The sequence below is a fragment of the Canis aureus genome, chromosome 21, assembly GCF_053574225.1.
Source record: "Canis aureus isolate CA01 chromosome 21, VMU_Caureus_v.1.0, whole genome shotgun sequence".
In the NCBI taxonomy this organism is placed as follows: domain Eukaryota; kingdom Metazoa; phylum Chordata; class Mammalia; order Carnivora; family Canidae; genus Canis; species Canis aureus.
Genome location: NC_135631.1, coordinates 52,982,078 through 53,007,278, shown reverse-complemented (window position 1 = coordinate 53,007,278; position 25,201 = coordinate 52,982,078). Strand labels below are relative to the sequence as shown.

The window sequence follows — 25,201 nt, the reverse complement described above, 5'->3', positions numbered from 1 at the left end:
CTGGGATCCAGCCTTGCCTCATACTCTGTGTTCCCCAGGAAGTCTGCTTGAGGATGCTCTCTCCCTCTCTCACTGCCCCTCCCCTTGCTTGTCCCCTGTCTCTCCCACTCATTAATCAATCACTCAATCAATCAATCTTTTAAAAAAAATCATAGAGTCACATAATGGAAGGATCTCAGGTCCCTGAATTTACCACTTGGAAGAAAGGAATGAAGAATAGTTGATCATAAAATGGCATGTGCATATTGACCACTCGAGTGTAATCTGAAGGCATTCAAAACTCTTCACTATCCTTTCAATAATTTTGAGAAAATTTTCTTAATTGATGGGAATTTTGTTTGCTTCTGCTTTATTAACTGTTTTCCTGAAGTTAGGTTAAGAACTTTAATTATAATCAAGATATATAGTTTCCTGAGGGAGTAAATAGCTGGCCAATCATTAAACTATGTGAGAACAATACTGAATCATGTACAATTTTTTTTTTTTTTAAGAGAAACACTTTTACAATCCTGAGGTCTTTTATTTTCTTTACAGTTATCATGCCATGAATTCATAGGGAATGGGTTCCAGCAGTTCAGGCTCCTTTCCATTGGTTCTCACAAAGTGTGCTTCTCTGGGTGGGGCAGGCTGGCGCTTCAGTTGGACCCAAGTACCTTTCTCTTTGGCTTCCTTCTTTTTCTGATCATTTTCCTTCACACGCTTCAGGAAGCTATCTCGGCTCTTTGAGTGTTTAATATGCTCAATGTGGACATTAATTCTCTTGGCAAGAATCTTGCCCTTAACTTGTTTGTTTACAACAATGCCAACAGCATGCTGAGTAACATTGTAGACCCTTCCAGTTTTGCCATGGTAACATTTGTGGGGCATTCCTTTTTGAACAGTGCCCATTCCCTTGATGTCCACAATATCACCTTTCTTATAGATTCGCATGTATGTGGCCAAAGGAACAACTCCATGTTTTCTAAAAGGCCTAGAGAACATAGCGGGTACCTCTCCTCTTTCCCTTTGTGTTGGTCATTTTGGCGAATTACTGGAAGATGGCGGTTCCGGCCAAAAGGAATCATGTACAAATTTTGAAGAGAAAAGTGTTTTGTATGTGGAAACAGGAAGAAAAATAAACATGGGCCTTTTTGATAACAATGGAAATTAAAATCAGGGTCAAAGAAAAAGAGCCTTTCGGATCCAAGTTCCTGTCCTGGTGTGTTAGTTAATTCTGTTACTTACATTAGTGATTTAACCTCTCAAGGCCTCAATTCCAAATGGGTAAACAGGAGTCTGCATAGCTAAGCAGTCAAATGCGATAGAATGTAAAACAGCTTAGCATATAATAAATATTGAATAAATATGCCTTTCTGGTTCTTGTCCTTTCCTTGAGACATGATTTCATCAGAAAATTGACAAATAACTAAAAACTTATGATAAGTAACAAAGTTATAATACAGTATAAAAGTAATGACTGTTTGGGGGCAATTTTAACAAACCTAATCAGCTGAGTAATAAAATTAGAATCACACATAGCTCTGGCAGCCATAAGGCCTATGATCTATGAGAGACAGAAGTATTAGCAAAGTAATTACAAATAATTGCATGAGAAAACTGCAGGAGCAATAAAAATCAAAATCAGGAAAATATCATGCAATCTAGGAATTTTCACTCATTTGATATTAACACTGAAGACTGAAGAATATGCATGTGAAGGCCTGATATTAATCATCTCACCCTGAGGAACAGGATTTGCACGGGTTCAGATTAGAGAGCATGGTGGATCCACAGCAGGCATGATGGGCTGTGATGAAACAGGAGAGGAGGGAGGGTGTGAGCTCGGGGAGGCGTGGTTTCTCAGGCGAGCTCAAGCAGGGTGTTAGGAGCATGTGAAGGGACTTGACACGTGCTTCAAGGGCAATGGGAAGTCATACGTGGTGGACTGTGTGCTTGGCTCTCATTCTTCACCTCCCCATGTCCATGCCCTCTGCCAGGAAACCATGTAGTACCACTTACTCTGTCCCTTGGTTCAGACATATTACTTGCTTTGGTCAATGAAACGAGGTGGAAATAAAGAGGTGCCAATTTCTGAACCTAGGCCTCAGGAAGCCTCACTGCTCCTTGCTGTACTCTTGAGCTTCTGTTGACAGCATGCAAAGTGAGCCTGGGACAGCCTCCTGGTCACAGGAGGTGATGAAAGGCCCAAGGAGTAGATTTTTCTGAACTGAGTATTTCCAGTGAGCTGCTCTGGACAAGACCCCACCCGAAGAAGATCCCCCAGACCCTCACTGATGCATAAAGTGAACCAGATGATCTGTACATACTTGAGACGAACACCCCAGGGTAGCAGAACTCATGCAAGCAAGCCATGTCTAGGTTAGCCCCCTGCTACAAATGTGCAAAAACCTGAATTGTATCCCTCTAGGCTATGCTACTGAGGTCTTGAGGGTTTTCAGCATTCAGCGAGATCTAACACTAAAGGCTTTGAATCCACACAAATATAAACCTTTTGTACTTTTGAAAGAATTATTTTTGATGCAATACCACAAATAAAACATAGGGGATAAGATTACAGGCAGAAAAATCATTTAAGAGGAATTTGCCAGCCTGTATTTCAGAAGGAAGAGGAGGGAGACTTAGCTGAGAGAAGTGCACTTATTTAAGAGCTATTTGAGGTAGAAGAAAAAAATCAAGGGCTTCATACAGTTTGTACATGATATGTTGACACTGAGGAATGATGAAAAACTCATTTGCTCTCATTTGTGATGTTTACTAGAATGGTGGAGACTTAGGTGTAAAAGGTTGAGTCCAGAAGGGATGATGAAATTATAGATGGTTCTCTATATAAAATAGGAATAAATCAAATTATCCTGAGAAGGTTGTCATAGCAATGATTTTGGAATTGTGGCCTGAGGGACAGTTTTGAGAGTCATTCCAGACCAAATGGGGAGACATAAAAATGTCTATTGAGTTATGGATGAAGCTTGAGCCAGGTGGAAATATTTTAAACGTGACCCCAAGTCATTGATTGTGGTATGTCTTGATCTTAGGGGATGTATTTCAAGAATTTTGCCAGATAAGCATGTGCATGGTGGGAGGGAGGGGGCCCCTGCAGATGTATCAACTATATAAAAGGCCTAAAATATCTTTGAGCTTGGTGTAGGAGATCTTGTTGAAAATATGTTTAGCTTCTAAATATATACCAGACTTACAGAAAAGCAAAATCATGGACAAACTTGGACCCAGTTATGTCATCCCAGACTGGTCAATCTACATCCTTTAAAGCACTGTTTCTCAACCTCAGCACCATTGACTTTGTTGGGGTGGGACTCTCCTGTGAATTATAGGATGTTTAGCAGCATCCCTGGTCACTAATCACTAAATATCTGTGGCATCCCCCACTGTTGTGACAACCAACAATGGCTCAGACATTACCAAATGTAACTCTGTCGGACAACATGGCCCATGACTGAGAAACAGTGCTTCAGGGGGTAGGTGATTTTATGATTTTGAAAGTTAATCAAGTAGAGATTTGACAAAGTGTATCAAAACCATGATAATAATATTGTTATATTTTGTCTATTAATGTTTAGCAAATGTTTATTTTTTGAAGTGTCCATACAGAGTAACTTTTTGGAGCAGTGAAAATGTTCTGTATTTTGTTTGAGGTATAAATTACATGGATGTATATCTACATTTGTCAAAATTTACTGAAATGAAGATGTGATCTGTGCATTTTATGATACATAATTGTGCTTCAAAACTTAGAAATAAAATGCTGTTAACATTCAAGATAAACTTGAAAGTTGATCTTTTATGTCAAGCACCAAAATGTGATACAGTTTGATCAAGGGCCTTCTTGTGTTTCAATGTTTTGCCTAATGTTGTTTACTGTATTTATATCTAATATACTATATTTATAAAAGTTATTTAAATGCTTTTGAAGATTTTATGGATCATATATGTAAATTTTCCTTGCCAGGTATGTGAAATTGTTAATAAGAACATTTAAATTCATAAATACAGTTTAATATATTAAAGGGAATTATTAAAAGGTTTTAAAGAGTTTAATCTGTTCAACTTAAGTTAACTGAATGTTACTTCAAGCATAAGTAGGTGATTTTTTATACCCTAGGTTAAAAAAATAACTATTTACAAAAGTTGAATTTTATTTATTTTTATTTTTTTAAGATTTTATTTATTTATTCATGAGAGACACAAAAAGAGAGGCAGAGACATAGGCAGGGAGAGAGGCAGGCTTCACGCAGGGAGCCTGATGTGGGACTCAATCCCATAACCCCAGGATCACACCCTGGGTCGAAGCAGGGGCTCAACCACTGAGCCACCCGGGCGTCCCAAAAGTTGAAATGTAAAGGTCAGAGGTGCCTATATTTCTAAATTTTTAACTCAATAAATTGAAAATTAATGCCAAATCCAAAATTCTAAATGGTTCTTTGTTTGCACAGGGGAAGCAGAAGTCAATGGCAATCCCAAAAGAAGCTTTAAATTAAGGGAAACAGAAACACTCAAAGACACCAGATGTCACAAAAGGTGCGATGAGACAGCCCAGGGAGCAGCACATGGAATCCAGGGAAGAGTGTGTAGAAGAGGACGTTGCGGCCAGTGTGTGATGGGAACAACAAGAGAAAGCAGGGAAAGAGGAACTCTTGAGATGTGTAACATGGTGTTATGCTGAAAGCAGTTCTAGAAAATGAAATTATTTTTTTAAGATTGTATTTATTTATTCATGAGAGAGAAGGAGAAAGAGAAAGAGAGAAAGAGAGAGAGAGAGAGGGGCAGAGGGAGAAGCAGACTCCATGCAGTGAGCTTGATGCAGGACTCAATCCTGGGACCTCGGGGTCATGACCTGAGCTGAAAGCAGATGGTCAACCACTGAGCCAACCAGCCATCCCAAGAAGAGCAATTTCAAGTGAGAAAATAAATCATACCAGAAGTGTAATAAATAAATTTCCAAGTCACCTACCTTTTCTGCCATTTTAAAAATATATTCTTACACAGCTCAAAATAATAGGAAACTTTATAATTGATCATCACTTGTAAATAACCCACAAAAGACAAAGGAAAACTCTATCACTTGCCACAGAATCAGGAATAAGTTGTTTTCATAAATCTCATAGCTTAGTGAGTATTTGTGACACCAAAATGAAAAATGGAATTGCCTAGTAAAACATTGACCTTTAAAAAGAAATGTTGATTCTCATAAAGCTAATTTCCAAATAAAAATTAAAGTTGAAAGATCAGGCAAATAAAAAAAGAACTGTCATACTCACACTTGAGTATACTCAAACTTGATTCTTCATGTTTGCTTTTTTGTTTTGTTTTGTTTTTAGATTTTATTTATTTATTCATGAGAGACAGAGAGAGAGAGAGAAGAGAGAGAGAGAGTCAGAGACACAGGCAGAGGCAGAAGCAGGCTCCCTGTGTGGAGCCCGATGTGGGACTCGATCCCAGGACCCCGGGGTTACGCCCTGAGCCAAAGGCAGATGCTCAACCACTGAGGCACCCAGGTGGCCCTGATTCTTCATATTTGAACATAACAGAGAGCTTAATAAAGTTTTTCTATATACCTATCACCTCATTTATGTCTGTATGTGCATATGTACCTACATAAATGCATAATTCTCATCACCTTGACCAAAAGGTGGTCAATTTAATAAATTTAATTTTGGTAAATTTACCAAAAATAATTATACATGTGGAGAGAATATCAAACCCAAGAAGTCCTTTCTCTCACCAAAATACTTCTCAAAGGCTATGATTGGAGTAACTTGTATCAAATTCAGGTTCAACATATCAATAATTGTGTGACATTGAGCAAGTTGCCTAAATTTTCTAAACAGTGATTTCTTGACCTGTTGAGTACAACTCACCCGTGGTGACTTGGGGACTAAGGGACGTGCTCCTCATACGACGCTCAGTGTAGGACAGTGCATCTCAGCCTGTTATATACAATCCCTCAATACCTGCAACACAGGTCCCTGGACCCCACACCAGATTTTGATGTTCATTTGATCTCAGAAGAGACCTAGGCTCAGATTTCATTTGTTTTTGTTTTAAAATTTTCTCCAGATGTTTCTGATGCGGTGAATAGACAGTGCTTAATAGGAAAACTAGTATGTAGTACGTTCTCAGCAAGTGGCAGTTCCCATCATTATCATCATTAACTATAACACCTGGATCCTGAATGGAATTTTCACAGCTAAAGAACTTACATTGACTTTGGCAACCAAAAGTAGTCACACAGGCAAATGCAAAGAAATCACTGATTTTAAAATGCATTATAAATTTCCTACTATTAAAAAAATCTCCTACTATTAATAAAATCTTCATTTTTCTGTGATAGAGGTAGACTGGGTGACAATTCTACCCATTACCATAATGTGATTTTTGGGGGGCAGAGAAGAAATATCAAATTGTATCTTCCAGATGATGGATTACAAATCAAATTTAATTCCATGTATTTTAATTAAATTCAGCTTTCTAGGGGATCCCTGGGTGGCGCAGCGGTTTAGCGCCTGCCTTTGGCCCAGGGCGCGATCCTGGAGACCGGGGATCGAATCCCACGTCGGGCTCCCGGTGCATGGAGCCTGCTTCTCCCTCTGCCTATGTCTCTGCGTCTCTCTCTCTCTCACTGTGTGCCTATCATAAATAAATAAAATAAAATAAATTAAAAAAAAAAAAAGTAAAACTCTTAAAAAAATTCAGCTTTCTATAAAAAATGTGCAATTTGTGAAAAGGACTATTAGATGGCAATTCTCAAAATATCAATTGTTTTAAAATGTTCTTAGGGGACACCTAGGAGGCTCAGTCTGTTAAGCAACTGACTGACTCATGGTTTCAGCTCAGATCATGATCTCAGGGTGCATGCTCATGCTCAAACTGGGCTCATGCTCAGTATGGTGTTGGCTTGAGATTATTTCCCTGTCCCTCTTCCTCCCCCCATATCCTCTGCCATGCAAGGGCTCACTTTCTCTCTCTCTCTCTGAAATAAATAAATACAATATTTTAATTAATTAATTAATTCATTCATTAATTGTACCTAGATGGTTATAATGAAAGCTTTAGTTTTAATTAAAACCTAATAAAGGGGCAGCCGGGGTGGCTCAGTGGTTTAATGCCACCTTCAGCCCAGGGTGTGATCCTGGAGACTCGGGATCGAGTCCCGCATCAGGCTCCCTGCATGGAGCCTGCTTCTCCCTCTGCCTGTGTCTATGCCTCTTCCTCTCTCTGTGTCTCTCATGAAAAAATAAATAAAATCTTAAAAAATAATAATAATAAAAAGATAGCACTGTTCTATGGTACTTAATAGCAATTTATATATGGTTGACTCTTGAACAACATGAGTTTGAACTCTGTGGGTCTGCTTATATGCAGATTTTTTGTTTTGTTTTTTTTTTAATAAATACAGTGCAACACAGCAAATGTATTCCCTCTTATGATTTTCTCAACATTTCCTCTTCTCTAGTTTACTTCATTATAAGAATGGAGTGTGTAATACCTGTAACATGCAAACATGTTTATGTTATTATTAAGGCTTCTTGTCAACCGTAGGCTATTAGCAGTCAAGTTTTGGAGGACTCAACAGTCACACACAGGTTTTCGACAATGTGGGACCTTGCAGCTCCAGTGCTGGTGTTCAAGGGCCAACTGTACCACATATTCCCAGTTGGAGAGGACAAGTAGCATTATATTTGTATTTTAAATAGTGCTTACAAGTTAGAGACAAATGAAGAAAACTAGAAACGTAGTTTTTTAAGTTCACCAACAAAATAGTGAAATTCATTGCAAAGCACATGAATTATTAAGCATTTCTGAATTATCATTACCCTGGAGTTTCTCAGATTTGCTGACCTTTCTCACCTTTTACGAATTCTCAAGACATCATTTGCAAAATGTGGCATTTCAGATAAACTCAACCTTCAGCGCGTACTCTGGGACCATGCAGATGATGTGTTAATCCCGCCTGGCTCTCCATCACTGATGAGGACACTTGACATTTCATCAAGGAGGCATTTGAGAACCAGGTAGGAGCTCGCCGGAAACGTAAGGGCCATCAGGCGTTGAGAAAGCCACTTGCAATTGATTGGTCCCACTAAACAGCTTCGGTTCCAGGCTCCTGACAGGACCTGGGCATTTCCTATTGCTTCCTTCATTCAATTTTTCTGTGACAGTTTTCAGTTTTGTTGTGAGGAAAATAATATCTTTCTTAAAAGACTGACTTAAGTTAAATTTCTCAATGCACTGTCACCTCTCTGCTAGCGCACTATTCAAATTTGCTGGTATTCTGATTCATAACAGGGAGGAAACATCTTTATAGTTCGATAATAACTTCAGGAGTCATTGAAAAATCATCCCAGCATTTCTCCTTAATATTTGGGGTGTTGTGGAAGCAAGCACAGCACATTTGAGGCAGCTCCTCACCACAAGAGCTTCGCCAGCCCCTCTCATCTCAAAATTTCACTCACTGGTTAATTGATATATGTCTTACAGATTTTCTATAAGTAGATTCTCCAAGCCCAATGTGGGGCTTGAACTCACAACCCTGAGATCGAGAGTTGTGTGCTCTATTGAGTGAGCCAGTCAGGCACCCCGGCATCTTGCATATTTTTAACCTACCTCACCACTCTATAAGGGCTTCCCACTACAAAATTCTCACTCACACACAAAAAGACACATTTCTGGAATGAGAGAAGGCATCTTCTTCTTTTTTGCCAAAACTTAACTCACCATTAAAATAAGAAAAACACTGTATTTAGGATATTAAGAAGAAGAAGACACAGATCTCTACAAAAGTCCTTCAAAGCAAGAGCCACACTGTGTTGTCTTCCCCTGGCCAGGGCGGGTTGTCACTGCAGAGCCACTGCACATCCATGCCTTTAAGACAGTATACACGGAACCATGCTGATATTAAGGCAGAGGTATCTGTGTCTTCATTTGTGCAGAATGTACCAGAAGTACCTGAATTTGCTGAACCTTAGTAATTACTGAGATGTAACTTCAACCTAAAGCGTAAGTCCCAGATATGGATAATTGATCACAAAATCTGCCTCCTTAGGCAGATCTAAAACCTTTAGTTTCTCTTGACCCAAGGAAAAGGTTTTCTTTTTGGGCAAAAAAAAAAAAATCTTGTTTTTCTTTTCTTTCTTTTCTTTTCTCTTCTTTTCTTTGCTTTTTTTTCTTTTCTTTCCTTTTCTTTTCTCTTTTCTCTTTTCTTTTTTCTTTTCTTTCTTTCTTCTTTCTTTCTTTCTTTCTTTCTTTCTTTCTTTCTTTCTTTCTTTCTTCTTTCTTTCTTTCTTTCTTTCTTTCTTTCTTTCTTTCTTTCTTTATTCTTCCTTTCTTTCTTTCTTCTTTCTTTCTTTCTTTCTTTCTTTCTTTCTTTCTTTCTTTCTTTCTTTCTTTCGTCTAACAGTGTGACGCAATGTATTTTACTCTCTATCATCTTTTTATACACACACACACACACACACACACACACCCCTCTAATTATGTCAGGAGAAATCCATTTTGGACAGATAAATTGTTCTACTCTATATATACAGTTGATCCTTGAACAACATGGGTTTGAACTTTGGGGACCACTAACACATGGCTTTGTTTCAATAAATAATGTACAGTATTGTCCAGGTATTTTCTTTTATGATTTTCTTAACATTTAATTTCTCTAGCTTACTTTATTGTAATAATACAGAAAATAATACATATATGGATAATACATGTTAATCACTTAATGTTATTGGTTAGGTTTCTGATCAACGGTAGTTAAGTTCTTGGGGAGGTGAAATGTTATACTTGGATTTTCAACTGTGCTGGGTGTCAGCAGCCCTAACCTATGCATTGCCCAAGGGTCAAGTGTACACGTCATTCTATCCTCGTACTTTGTCAGCTTGGAAGTTGGATCAAAACGTCAGTGGGGCCTGGGTGGTTCAGTCCGGTTAAGCATCTGCCTTCAGCTCAGGTGATGGTCTGAGGGTCCTGGGATGGAGCCTTGCTCTGGGCCTCTTGCTCAGTGGGGAACCTGCTTCTCCCTCTGCTCTCACTCCCCTCTCCCACTCATGCTCTCTCTCATAAATAAATAAATAAATAAATAAATAAATAAATAAATAAATCTTAAAAAAAAAAAAAAGCAGAAAACAACTTTGTTACCAGAGTCTCTTTCAGACAAGACCCACGCTTCTAGTATATCTTCATAACCCTTTTCTACAAACTTTCTAATTTTTTCCACCTTTGTAATAACTGTATTTTCAATGTTGCCTTATTTTAAATGGACTTAAATATATTTCAGGGGTTTACATTTTAATTAGGGATTTTCTAAAACATAGAGTTTTTGGAAATTTTTATTGCAATTTGGAAAAAGTATTAGGCAGTGACTTGCTACAAGTGTCAATGTTTTTTTTTTTCTATTAAAAATAGCAGGAACATTTTTCTTAATCCTAATTTTGTCTCTTCGTTTATCTTCTGAACAACGGACCTGAGAAGAGTAGCCCCTTCTAGCTTTTCTATGAAGGTTAATGAACTTGTGGAATGACAAGCATGGAGGAGGGATTAGCACAAATAGTACTCAATATGCATTAGACGCTACGGCGGGCCAGTAATGAGAATGCCAGATGTCTTCACATCAAATGCCATTATTTAAATTTCCCACATCAAAAGGAGGAAAGATTCCAACACCTGTTCCTTGCCTTCTTCACTTTCTGAGAGAATCATGTAGAAGTCATTGGCTTGTTTGTTTATAGTCTCAAATTCTTATTAGAATAGAATAAATGGTCCCATCAGCACCAGCCTAGTCCCTCGCCTGAGCAACGGAGGCCTCTCAGGGGGCCAGGAACCCCTCGGAACATCTCCATCTGCACGTATCCCCATATTTCAATAAACCATCTGATGTTCCTTCAGCCAGAGTTTTTGGAATTTAGGTTGGCTGTTTCTTATCCAGGTGTATGCACGAAGCAGTAACCAAGGCAGGTGAAGGCCCTACTCTTAAGAGATTTACACCTAGTGGAGAGAGAAGTCAGTGACTAATAAATCTGGTCATGTTAGCGGGAGCCTGAGGTGATGGAGGTTTGCAGAGGGGCTCAGACAGAGTTATGGGACCATCCCCACAGGTGGGGATGCACTCTTCTGCTGGGACATAGCATCTTGCTTTTGAGATTTCTCAGGTGTAAGGAAGGAACTAACCCATCTTTCAAGCCAGAGGGAACACATATCAAGCTGTGGATCCATGAAGAGGACTTTCCTCAGGTCTGAGAGGAGGGAAAATAGCTTATTCCCACCTTATGAATTGGGGAGCTCACCACTCGTGAATGAATTTCTGCAAAAACTACCCTCCAGTCTCCTGAATGCATGAGGGCCTAAGAGTCAAAAAGTCAAATGTAGTCCTTTTGCTTATAGTCCTACATGGTGGTCTCATGCTGCATGCTGCTATGGAGAAGTGCTTGGTGTCAATGGTCTCAGAAACTCAGTTAAGGGACACCCAGGTGGCTCAGTCAGTTAAGCATCTGACTTTGGCTCAGGTCATGGTCTCGGGGTCTGGAGATCGAGCCCTGTGTTGGACTCGCCACTCAGTGGGAAGTCTGGTTGCCTTCCTCTGTCTCTTCCTCTCCCCCTCCCCCCGGCTCATGCACAAGCTCCCCCTCTCTCAAATAAATAAATAATCTTTTTTAAAAAATTAGTTAAAACTGAGGCAGAAAGAGTGCAATTTCACTTCCTATTATATGGGCATTGACTGTCCCTATTGACCTTATAGAGAAGTAAGTCACTCAGGTCAAAGAAAGAGTCATTTCAGTCTAGGAAACTGCAGACAGAAATGGGTGGTTTCTTCTGTTTTAGTTTTTTTTTTTTTTAAGTGCAAAAATAATAAACAGCCATCAGCAGATGAACTGTGGTTTAAAGTGTGAAGCTCACAAACCCTGCAAAACTCAGATATTTAAAAGAAGACTTTCTCAGATCTAGTTTTTTCCCGAGGAAAGGTTTGTTTGGCCTCTTTATTGAGGTACAGATGGAAATTAATGCCAATGTTTCACCCATACCTGCAGTTCACCCAGACTTAGGCATATCTAACTTTCATTCCAATCTGTATGTGCTTCTTGTGTATTTAGTTTGCTTTTTCCATCGTATTTCATAAAATATCTAGGAAAAAAGTGCAAGGCTTTTTCTTTCTTTCTTTCTTTCTTTCTTTCTTTCTTTCTTTCTTCCTCTTTCTTTCTTCCTTTTTTTTTTTTTTTTTTTTTTTTTTTTTTATGCTTTAGAGGTGTGTCTAGAGTAGTCCCTGCAGGCTATTGCTATCAACCACAAAATTCAAGATTTCAGGTACACAGAATCCTGGTTGAATTTTTTATGTAATGCATGACAAAAAAACAAGTATCTGGAAATTTCTAGGAGTGAAAATAAATTATCCAAAACTATAACAGTATCCCTGTAAGCGCTGACTCCCTGATTCCCTTTTACAGGGGCTGAGCAGGGTGGAAGGCAGCCTGACCCAAGGGAGGAAGGACACTTCTTCAGAAGTTTAACTGAGTGAAAAACCCTCTACCTTATTGCCACATTGGCTGAAACTAAAGTTGTCCCCTAGCATCATGGCCATCAAGCGATGTTCAAAACAATCATAACAAGACTATGCTTTCCATTTGAAAACCTTTGGAGAGTATTAGTGTACAATGTATACAAGTTCAATTCATAAAAATTTTAAGATATGCTTGAACTGTTTTAACATGACTTTTATCATTTATGTGCCGTGTGTGTGGCATTAAGTGCGAAGAAAGAAAAATGAAATACATGGAGACCCCTAATAAGCAATATGGTGGGATTAAGAATGAGTCTGTAGGGGAAAACCAGTGGATTTCACCAGCTGGAAGACACGATTGGTGAAGATTACAGTGATGTAGACAGTAAGCCTAAATAGGGTAACATAGACCCTATTGTAGACAGTAAGCCTAAATAGGGATACGATTATGGAGGGAAATCTGCAGACACAGAGTTCGACTTTTCAATTTTTTACCAGTGGAGTCTATACCCAGTTCAACACGTCTGTGTGCTCCAGCCCCCATGGTATCGTCAAACATCTGCTTCTTTGTCGGGAGTTCAGAAGCTCCTACTATTTTCTCTCATAGGCAAAGTCTGGCTTTCTCTTCGTCCTCATTTCTTCTGGACTCAGTGACAGATTTCCAAGTTAACCTGGACTATGGGATTATGCATAACATGTGCTATTATTATTATTATTATTATTATTTTAAGATTTATTTATTTTTCTGAGGTGAGGGAAGGCATAGGGAGAGGGAGAGATAGAAAATATCAAACAGGCTCTCTGCTGAGCATGGAGCCAGAGGAGGAGCTCAGCCTGAAATCATGACCTGAGTTGAAAACAAGAGGTGAACGCTCATCTGACGGAACCACCCAGGTGCCCCAGAACGCGGTCCCACATAATTCTGAGTCACTATAATTACATTGTTACTGCAAATTATTCCATCGGCATAGCATTTATATTTCTTAATGCTAAGCAACGCATGCTATTTACTGAAATTTGGACGATAAGCAAGTATTGAAAAGAAATATAAAATTCTACCAACCTGAAACACATAATGTCAGCATTTTGATGCATTTCCTAATGTTCTTTTTTTCTATGCGTATATGTACATAGATTTATTATAACACTGAAACCACACCATATATACAATATTTATTCCTTATTGGTAAGTTACATAATTCTCGATTATTGAGCTATTTAATAACAATGCAACAACTACTATTATATATCAGTCTCGAATAGCTCTGATTACTATTGAGAAATATTTATCTATGTGTGATGTTATTGGGAAAAACCTGTAAAATTTTACTACGTTTAATACATCTATTTAAATATATGTCAGAAAGGAAGGGCTCTGGGGGGAAAAAAAAATTCCATTTTAAAGTCATCACTTCTAGGACTTTACATCTCCCAGGAACAGCCTGTGAAAGTAAAGAGCCCTGCCCCAGGGGCTTGCTGTGGTCCACAGGAACTCCAGAAAGAAAATGACACTACATTATAATCCTCAGAAACTGTCAGGGAGGGAAAACAGGCTATTTTAGAACGCACCATGAAATAAATGAGTTTTCATGAACGGATAGACATCAGTACCTTGAGCATTGCAAGGATACAGGTGATGCAGCGCTGAGCTCGCTCACCTCTTCACGGGGTTATTGACCCTAGCAGAGAGGCACCCCCCCCCCCCTCAGTCGGGTGTCCTGGGGCAGTCAGTCTCCTGGGTACCAAGCTCTGTGCCCGACTTGCTTCAGGATTCATTCCATTAGTCAACATAATTAGCTCAAGGAAAATTCCATGGAGCTCGTCCCTGAAAGGTTCTGTGAACCCCCGACGTGATAGAGGAGCCTCTGGCTGACTGCCTCTGAGCTAAGTCATCATTTAAAACCTCTGAGAAACAAAATGTAAAAAGATTTTGTAGCTGTGGACAAAACCCCACTTTTCTGAGCATGGCTGCTGGCGGGAAGGTCCTTCCATCCTTCCAGGGTTCAGAGCTTGCACTAAGTTGGAGTCTCCTTGAGTTTCTGGCTCTTTGAGCTTCTCCTAGAGCTCCCCTCATAGAGCTTCTCTCTGTGATACGCTTCTTTAGATTCCTTATTTGTACTTGATCCCCTCCTAGGCCTGTCTGTCACCCGGGTGCGTGGTACTTGGTGTCATAATTCATCAAAGCAGAAACTGGATGGAGAACCCCATTCCTCCTTTTCCTCTCACCAATTTCCTGGCTGTCCTACCTCCAGGCTGATCCCAAGCTTGCGTCCCTTTCTCTAGAACCACTTTGACCAGGTTTACCTGGATCACCTTTTCTCACCTGAACTTCAGAGGTGACCTGCTCACCTGATCACCACGATTCTGGTAGAAGCCACCAGCGTCTTTTCCAGAGAGCACAGTGATGTATTAGCTCATATATTTGCTCTTCTGTTGCTTAATATGTTCCAATGGCTTCTCCTTGCCTTTCTAATAAAACTCATATTTCTTTCTTCTTTTAAGATTTTATTTATTTATTCATGAGAGATGCAGAGAGAGAGGCAGAGACACAGGCAGAGGGAGAACCAGGCTCCCTGCAAGGACCTGATGGGGGACTCGATCCCAGGACCCCAGAGTCATGACCCTGAACAGAAGGCAGATGCTCAACCGCTGAGCCACCAGGTGTCCCACAACTCATTTTTCTTCCAAAAACTGTATCCGATCCAGACTCTGGTAACATCCCAAACCTCCTCCCCTTCCCACCCCTTCAGACTTGCCCTGGGTCTCCTGGCTAAAGCAGAGACTCTGTGTTACCTGGAATCCCCTCCATGTGGACGATTCCCCCTCCTTAACTGTTTCTGAGCAAGTTCACCTCCAAAGAGTTGGTCGGAATTATCCTCTAGTCTAATTCCGGCTTTATTTCTTCCTTAGTACTCAGAGAAGTCTGAATTTTTATTTCTTTACTTCCTTTTCGTGTATGTTTCACCCTCTCCATGCTTTATGGGATAAATCTTTGTCAATTTTTCCCTGAGGCCTAATACGTAATGGTAACTCATTTCATAAATAACACATCTTTATTGAATGAAATGCTGCATCAGTAAACTCTTGGAGCTTTGACTTTAACAACTTACATTTTTATATTATTGACATTTTAAGTCTGTCTCAATGTTTCCTGCTAAGTTTAAAGAACTGAAGTAATGTAGGAAAGAAAGTACAAGCGAAAACAAAGTAAAAATCATCTTATTATCATAAATAACCATCATTAACTTTTGGCGAATATCCTTCCTGACATCTCTGTTCAGAATGATTCACATATTTCAGAGCACAGAGTGAGGATCACACTGAATATTTATTTCAATAAAATCTATTACATTTTTAATTTTTTTTCTAACAACAACAAAAAAGAACTGAAGTCAGATTGAGGAACTTGAATGACTATCACATGTGTCTTCATCACAAGAATATATTGTCCAGATGGTCATCTATTGTTAACAAAAATATTTGAAAGCAGCAAAAATGAGGAACAGTGATCAGATGGAGAATTTATGGTGTCAGAAGAGAGATGCAAATATTATATAGTAGGAACTGAAAAAGTTACAATTTCAGACTTTGAAGAAAGAGAACAAGGGGAAGGAAACCTTGCAGGAAGCTGACAAGAACAGGAGGGGCAGAGAGAGAAAAAGGAGAGAGGGGAGGTAGAAAGTAGGCACGACTGAGAAGTGGTCTGCGTCTTGTGAGTGGCCAGGATAGCCAAGAATGGGGACTACATGTCTCTTAAATTTTATTTAGTTCACTTGGATTTAATCTTTGGATTTTTTAAAAGGTATTTTACTGTTATCTTCCCCAAGGTGTGTGCATCCGTGTGTTTGGTTGGCTTTGCTTTGAATGTTTGGGAATGTCTATACCTTGGTTATGCAGGCTCGGGGTAAAATGTGGGTCACATCTACCTTCAGCATCTGGCTAGGTTTTCTGCTGATATTAAAATTTGCTGTGGAAAAAAAAAAAAACAGAAAAAGTGCTGTGGAGAAATCTAGAAGTTGATTCTATTTTATATGCACCTTTCTCCTTAGGTCTAGTTGTCTGAAGACTTACTCCTGTAATTTTGAAATTAAATTATAAAATAGTTACAGGTTGGATTGGCTTTGTTGTTGTTGTTGTTGTTGAAGAATTTTTTCTTGCGGCTCCTTCCATCTGCAGATTCCACACTTTTTTTCACATCAGGGGAATTTTCCTAATGAATTTTCTGTAGTCCACAGAGTTCTCCATATTATCAGTTATTTATAAATCAGAATGATAATTGATTCTAAACATAGGAATACATCATTATAGAATTCTAGAAAACTTAAGCATTTTGAACAGAAATAAGTGTTGTTGATGAACAACAATAGTCCCCTCCTCTCAGCCTCCCCCTCCTATTCCCAGAAATCACACTCATCATTTTTATCCTTCTTCATGTTATTTACTTTCAGCCTATGTATGTACTTTTTGCACATATCTAGTGTTTTTGTTTTCTTTTTTTTGTTAATTTTTATTCATTTATGATAGTCACAGAGAGAGAGAGAGAGAGAGAGAGAGAGAGGCAGAGACACAGGCAGAGGGAGAAGCAGGCTCCATGCACCGGGAGCCCGACGTGGGATTCGATCCCGGGTCTCCAGGATCGCGCCCTGGGCCAAAGGCAGGGGCCAAACCACTGCGCCACCCAGGGATCCGTAGAGTTTTTGTTTTCAACTTTGTTACATTTAGTGAAAATTCTGTCGTTTATAATGCTGCCTTTACTTGGTTTCACTCAATAGTATCAACAGAACACATGTTAGTAAATATGGATCTAACTCAGTGATTTCAACCTCTGGGCAGTATGATGAATTTTAATCTAGCAGTTCATTTAGTGAGACTTTTAATAATGGACATCAACATTGTTTACAATTTACGCTTTTACATTAATTCATAAATATGCAGATTAGAGGAGAGTTTCCCTATGATAGAAACAGTTCTGGAATTAATGTCTTATGGAAATTTTGCATTTCGATAGATGTTCAAAATTCATTTCCAAATAGATCCACCACATTTTATGACTGCCATAGGCTGCCTTTATTTCAAATTCTTCTCCAAATGGAGTAAAGTAGTTCCCCCGCCCTTATAGGCAGTTTTGCTTTCCAAAGTTTCAGTTACCCCCAGTCAACATGGTATGAAGATTCAGAGGAATCTTCAAAAGGTCAGTTGCAGCCCACCACCGAGTCATGACACCCACATCCCTCACCGCCCCTCATCCTTATCACAGGGGCATTTCATCCTCTCATCATCACAAGAAAAAAGGTGAGTACAGGACAATAAGATTCGGAAAGAGACTATATTCACAATTTTTTATCATAGTATATTGTTATAATTGTTCTATTGTATTATTTGTTGTTGTTAATCTCTTACTGTGATGAATTTATCTATTAAACTTTATCACAGGTGTACAGGAAAAGAAACCCTAAGTATATACAGGGTTCAGGCATCTGCTCGGGGTCTTGGGATGTATCTCCCACAGATAAGGAGGGGGAGGGACAACTGCATCATCAAATGTCAATATTTGCTTTGTTTCACAGACTGGGTGGCTTCAAAATTTAATTATATATATATATATATATATATATATATATACACACACACATCTAGAAAAAATAAAATTAAATAATAAAAAAACAATTGTCTTATACTCTGACACTTCTGGAGATTAGAAGTCCAAAATCAGGGTGTTTGCAGGGTTAGCTCCTTCTGGAACCTCTTCTGATCTTGCTTGGTCTGCCCTCTTTGTGTCTAATTAACTCTGAAGTTTTGAAATCATGTTCTTATTTCTCCATTATCTTTAGTTCTTCAGTCTCCTTTTTTCAAGGTTTATGTTTTGGTTTTTTTTTTTTTTAATTCTAGTTAGTTAACCTACAGTATAATATGAGTTTCAGGTATACAATGTAGTGATTCAACATTTCCATAGAACACTTGACGCTCATAACCGCAAATGTTCTCCTTCATCCCTATCACCTGTTTCCCCCATCATCCCACCCCTACTCCTCTGGTGACCAGCAGTGTGTTCTCTGTAGTTGAGTCTGTTTCTTTGTTTATCTCTCTCTTTCCCTGTCCTGTATATTCATTTGTTTTGTTTTTGTTTCTTATGTTGCACATATGAGTGAAATCATGTGGTATTTGTCTTTCTCTGACTGGCTTATTTAGCTTAGCATAATACTCTCTAGCTCCATCCACGTTTTTGCAAATGGCAGGATCTCATTCATACCTATATGGTATATATTATACACACACACACACACACATACACACACTATATATACATATCTCACGTCTTTTTCTTTATTTTTTAAGAGATTTTATTTGTTTGTTTGTTTTTTTTTTTTTTTAGAGAATCAGAGAGAGAGAGAGAGAGATCATGAGCAGGGGTAGGGATAGAGAGGAAAGGAGACAGGGAATCTTCAAGCTGACTCCTCACAGCGTCAATCCCACAAACCTGAGATTCCATGACTTTAGCTGAAATCAAGAGTTGGACACCTAACCGACTGAGTCACCCAAGTGCCCCTTCCACATCTTTATCCATTTATCAGTCAGTGGGCACTTGGGCTGCTTCCATAATTAGGCTATTGTTGATGCTGCCGCTACTAACATTGTTATGTGTGTGTCCCTTCGAATTAGTATCTTTGTATTCCTTGGGTAAATCCCTGGTATTGGAATTGCTGAGTCATAGGGAAGCTCTATTTTTGACTTTTTGAGGAATCTCCATACTGTTTTCCCGAGTGGCTGTACCCGTTTGCAATCCCACCAACAATGTCTCCAGACTCCTTTTTAATTTCATTGAATTGTTTCTTTAGTTTTGTTTTTTGTTTTTGATTTCAATTCTTGAGATTTGTTTCCTTTTAAACTTGTATCATCGTTCAGAGTTTCTATTACTTGAAGCCCTTGGGAATCTCTTTCTCTTTTCTGGGTTATATTTTCCTCATTAGCCTCTCTGACATTTGTATGAGGCGTCATGTATGTTTTTTTCTGTTTGTTTTTGTTTTTCCTTCTGAGGAGTATTTGACTTTTTTGTCATACTATTTTTGCTCGATGTGGGAAACTGTATTGTTTCAAAAGGATGGGTAAATTTTACCTCATTATTATCTTACCCCTGGTGCAGGAGACCCATTTGCCTTTTGTTTGGCCCTACTTCATTCTCTCTCCCTCTCTCCATCCCTCTTTCTCTTTCTCTCTTCTTCCTCTCACCTGCTTGCTCTCTCTCTGATTTCCATCTAAGTATGCTTAATCATTCTTTTTTTTTTCTTTCTTTTTTTTTTTCTTTCTTTTTTTATTGGTGTTCAATTTACTAACATACAGAATAACACCCAGTGCCCGTCACCCATTCACTCCCACCCCCCGCCCTCCTCCCCTTCTACCACCCCTAGTTCGTTTCCCAGAGTTAGCAGTCTTTACGTTCTGTCTCCCTTTCTGATATTTCCCACACATTTCTTCTCCCTTCCCTTATTTTCCCTTTCACTATTATTTATATTCCCCAAATGAATGAGAACATATAATGTTTGTCCTTCTCCGACTGACTTACTTCACTCAGCATAATACCCTCCAGTTCCATCCACGTTGAAGCAAATGGTGGGTATTTGTCATTTCTAATAGCTGAGTAATATTCCATTGTATACATAAACCACATCTTCTTTATCCATTCATCTTTCGTTGGACACCGAGGCTCCTTCCACAGTTTGGCTATCGTGGCGATTGCTGCTAGAAACATCGGGGTGCAGGTGTCCCGGCGTTTCATTGCATTTGTATCTTTGGGGTAAATCCCCAACAGTGCAATTGCTGGGTCGTAGGGCAGGTCTATTTTTAACTGTTTGAGGAACCTCCACACAGTTTTCCAGAGTGGCTGCACCAGTTCACATTCCCACCAACAGTGTAAGAGGGTTCCCTTTTCTCCGCATCCTCTCCAACATTTGTGGTTTCCTGCCTTGTTAATTTTCCCCATTCTCACTGGTTAATCATTCTTTTATCCCATCTTTCTATTTTGAAAATTTTATGGGTACATAAAGTTTAAAGAATAATACTTAGAGCAATTCTTTCCTTTATACCCCTCCCTCTCTCTAGATCTCTCTCCATAAATACACTTTTGGCTAAAATAATGCAGATGACATGCTGCCTTAACCTCAACTATTTATGCATGCATTTCCTAGGTAAATGACACCTTCCTCTCTAACCATAATACCATTACCACACCACACTCAAGAAATTAATTTTGAGTCCTTACCACCAAATCAGCAGCCTGGACTTGAACTTCTCAGGATGTCCACAGAATGCCTTTCACAGCTCCCTTTTGTGTGGTCCTGGAACCCAGCTCGTACCCATGCACTGTGTGTGAACACTGTATGTCCGGTCTCCGTTCATGTAGTTTCCACCCCAACCAACACTCTTGTTCTTTCACGACACTGACATTTTTAATGACTCTTGTTCAGTTTTGTTGGAAATTGGCCCGTAATTTGGATCATTTTTATTGTTTCCAAAGTTTAGAATCATGTTCCTCATTTGTGGCAAAAAATGACAAGATCGCAGTTGTGGATTTTCCATTGTGCTGCAACTGGCAGTATGTGCTGTCAGTTTGTTCAATGTAAGTAATACTAGGGTAGCCTTTTGCCTCTGTAATCCGTGGAGTAGTACGTGAAGAATGCAAGGCTCTCCTGCTGACAACACATAGTCACCCAATGGCTCCTGCAACTTCGCTGCTTCCATTATTATAGTTTGCTACAGGTTAGAAATATTTCACATAGCAAGTGAGAAAATAACTTTCTAGCTCTATGCTTCCTGTGAAGTGGGAGTTTTATTTCATTGATTGATTGATTGATTGAATTTATTTATTTCTTTGAGAGAGAGGGGAAGGGCATAAGGGAAAGGGAGGTGCAGGGGGAGAAGCAGATCCCGCCCATGAGCAGTGGAGCCCAATACAGAGCTCAGTCCCAGGACCCTGGGATCATAACCTGAGCCAAAGGCTGACAATCAGTTGAGCCACCAGGTGCCCCAAGTTGAGAATTTTGTATAAAAAATTAGCTCTGTAGAATATAAAAAGAAGGAAATTGGATAGTATGAAGGGAAATACGTAAAAGCAGATTGACAATAAGCTGATAATTACTGAAGTTAGGTGATGGGCCTGTGGTGGTGATTCACTACAATATTTTATTTACTTACAGCTATGCTCCTGTTTGATTCCTTATTCATTCAATACCGTAAATACCCATTACTCTGGGCACCTGAGTGGATCACCTAAGAAGCTGACTCTTGATTTTGGCTTAGGGTCCTGGGATTGAACCCCGTGTTGGGCTTTGCCCTCAATAAGAAATCTGCTGGAGATTCTCTCCCTCTCCCTCTGCCCCTTCCCCTGCTAATGTGCTCTCTCTCTCTCAAATTAATAAATCTTTAAAAAAATGCATAACTTTCTTAGTTTTGACATTGAAGTTGTACCTAATTTATTGTTCCTTTGTTTTAATTATTTTTTTAAAGATTTTATTTATTTATTCATGAGAGACACAGGCAGAGGGAGAGCAGGCTCCCTGCAGGAAGCCTGATGTGACACTCAATCCCAGGACCCCAGGATCATGACCTGAGCCTAAGGCAGACACTTAACCACTGAACCACCCAGGTGCTCCTATTGTTATTTTAATGTGAACTTCGAAGTCATCATTTATGACTCTCAAAATAACCTTTTTGGTATTTTATCTGCATCACATTAAGTAGTAGTAACTCAGGGAAAATTGACATGTACATGATATTGGGTCATTCTATCAAAGAGCACAGGTATCTTTTTACTTGCTCAAGTGTTTTGTTATGTTTTTCAGGGCTGTTTTAGGGTTTTCCTCCTGTGGTCTTCATACATTCCTTCTTAAGTTTATTATTTCTTATCTCTTCTGAATTTGTCTTTGTCTCCACTCCTTCTCCCTTTCTTCCTCCCCCTCCTCCGGTTTTACAGCTATTTTAGATGAAGTTGTCCTTGCTATTATTTTTTTTTCTCTTTTATAGTTCTACACAGAAATGATCTTTATTTTATATTGCCTTAAGCACTTTTTAAATTCCTTTTATTTGTGTTATGGTTGCTTTTCCTGATTTCCAGCTATGTCATCTGGAGTAGGAACAGATTTGGTCCTTTCTGATTGTGTGTCCTTCTCTGACTGATTTGGTTGTTATTCACAAGACAGGATATGATATTAGAAGAATGGCCTATTGGGCAGCCCAGGCGGTTCAGTGGTTTAGCGTTGCCTTCAGCCCAGGGAGTGATCCTGGAGACCTGGGATTGAGTCCCACATTGGGCTCCCTACATGGAGCCTGCTTCTCCTTCTGCCTGTGTCTCTGCCTCTGTGTGTGTGTGTCTCATGAATAAATAAATAAAATCTTGAAAAAAAAATAAGATGGCTATGTCCTTGGGTGTCCCTAGTACCCCTCCTGACAATGTGTCTGTTGTTTCTCTGTTTCATAAGATGCTGTCTTTGGGAATATTTCTCTACACTGTAAAGATGAGGTATTCATGGTCCACAAACACTTGCAGAATCTGAGGAAAGGAGACAGCGCAGAAAACACAATGCCCTTATTTTAAAATGTGTGGCATTAAGTATATTATTCTCTCTTTGGTTGTGACTTAAGAAGATATTTTCTCTTTTCCTTTTTATTTGCTGTACAGATGGTTTTTTAATATCAAGGACATTTTGAAAGAAAAGGAAAATTAATGTATGAACCCACCAAACTAAAATGTTTTCACCTGAAAAACATCCTACTGGAATATTACCTATATTAAATATGTGCGTGGGGATCCCTGGGTGGTGCAGCGGTTTGGCGCCTGCATTTGGCCCAGGGCTTGATCCTTGTGACCTGGGATCGAATCCCACGAGGAGCTCCCTGCGTGGAGCCTGCTTCTCCCTCTGCCTGTGTCTCTGCCTCTCTGTCTTTCTCTGTGTGACTATCATGAATAAATAAAATCTTTAAAATAAATAAATAAATAAATGTGCATGTGGCTCAGTGAACTTTTTTTTTTTTTTTTTTTCAGTGAACTTTAATACTCTAAACCCACTCAGGTCATCAACACCCAGATAAAGAGACAGATCACTGCTGGAACCCCAAAAGATTCCTCAACATTTTTCTTCATTTACTACCTGTCCTTACAGTTCTTATAAGACAGAGCATAAGGGACTCCTGGGGCGCAGCAGTTGAGCATCTGCCTTTGGTCCAGGGCGTGACCCTGGGATCCTGGGATCGAGTCCCACATGGGGCTCCCTCCAGGGAGCCTGCTTCTCCCTCTGCCTGTGTCTCTGCCCCTCTCTCTCTGGATCTCTCATGAATATATAAATAAAATCTTTCAAAAAAAGCATAGAATCATTTGATTTGTTTTCTACATTAGATAAATGGAATCATAACATTCACATTTTTGAGAGGTCTAGCTTCTTTTCCTCAGCAATCCGCTTATGAAATTCATCTGCATTTTTGAATATTGTGTAGATTCTAAATTTTTACTGCATTTATAGTATTCCCTTGCATGACTATACCATAATTGACATTCATTCATTCTTTTGCCAGATTTTTAATTTTTTTTTTTATTATTCTGGCCTTTCCTTGCTTGTTTTTGCTTGTGATTTTGATCTTTATTTTGTAACTTGGAAAGAGGATTCAGTGATCCGTCTTCAAACTGTCATCCTTACCAGACCTTCTGTCCTGCATTTTGAAAGTTTTGCCTATGGTGAGAATCCAGAGAGAATTCAAGGGATCCCTTTAAGCTGTAATGAATGAGAAGAGTAAAAATGAAGTAGTTGATCAGGGGAGCGTTGCTTAGCAGATATTGTCACAGACTTGATTATGGAAGGACCATAGCAGGTCATGTCTCAGCCAGGAGCCAGATGCAAATAGACTTCCTAGCCCCACGTGGCAGACGAGGAGAGCACATTCCATTGCCCATTCATGAGAGCTATAGTTACAATGCAGATGTGCACCAGTTGCTTTTATCTCTTGTACGTGGATGTGATGGTGATAAATAAAAACAGCAAGCCTATACTGGTATTTCTGACTCTATCATTGACATTATACTCAAGTATTCTTTATTCTGGGTGGAAATTTATTTTAAGTTTTATGTGTGTCCTGGTTTCCAATCAGTTGTGTCCAGAAATGTAATAAAGTAAATTTAGAATCCTGTGTTTTACCATTAGCTCTGATACTTGTAGCTGTGTAAATTTGACCAAGTTATTTATCTTTGCAATAAAACATAAAACATCCTAAGAGCAAGCAATTAATCTTTTAGTGCTTAACTGAAAGGTAAATGCTTATAAATGTCTAATGAAATAACTCATAATATTTTCTGCTTGTTCATTGATGCATCTGGACTAATATATCAGAATTAGTTAATACTGAAAGGAGTTCATGGAGGTTTACCTGGTAAAAACATTCTGTTAGATTTCAAATATAATGGGAATAAGATATCCTGAAGATTAGGAACTTAGTTTGTGAAAAATATGAAATACTTAAATTAGTGAAAAACATTGAAAATCCACAGAAGCTTATTAAGAAGTTTATTTAAAAATATTACAGCCTAATCATTAAGTTTCTACCATCACATTTTAGTATATATTTAGAATTATAAAAAAATCTCATATATATATACACACACACACACACACATTAAATTAGGCCTCAAATTTATGACAGTATTTCATTTCAAATTATACT

General features: G+C 38.9%; 1 pseudogene; it reads right to left on the bottom strand.

The window, feature by feature from the left end:
* Positions 1–510: 510 nt before the first annotated feature.
* LOC144293500 (large ribosomal subunit protein eL21 pseudogene) lies at positions 511–1,046 on the bottom strand (annotated as a pseudogene).
* Positions 1,047–25,201: the final 24,155 nt, after the last annotated feature.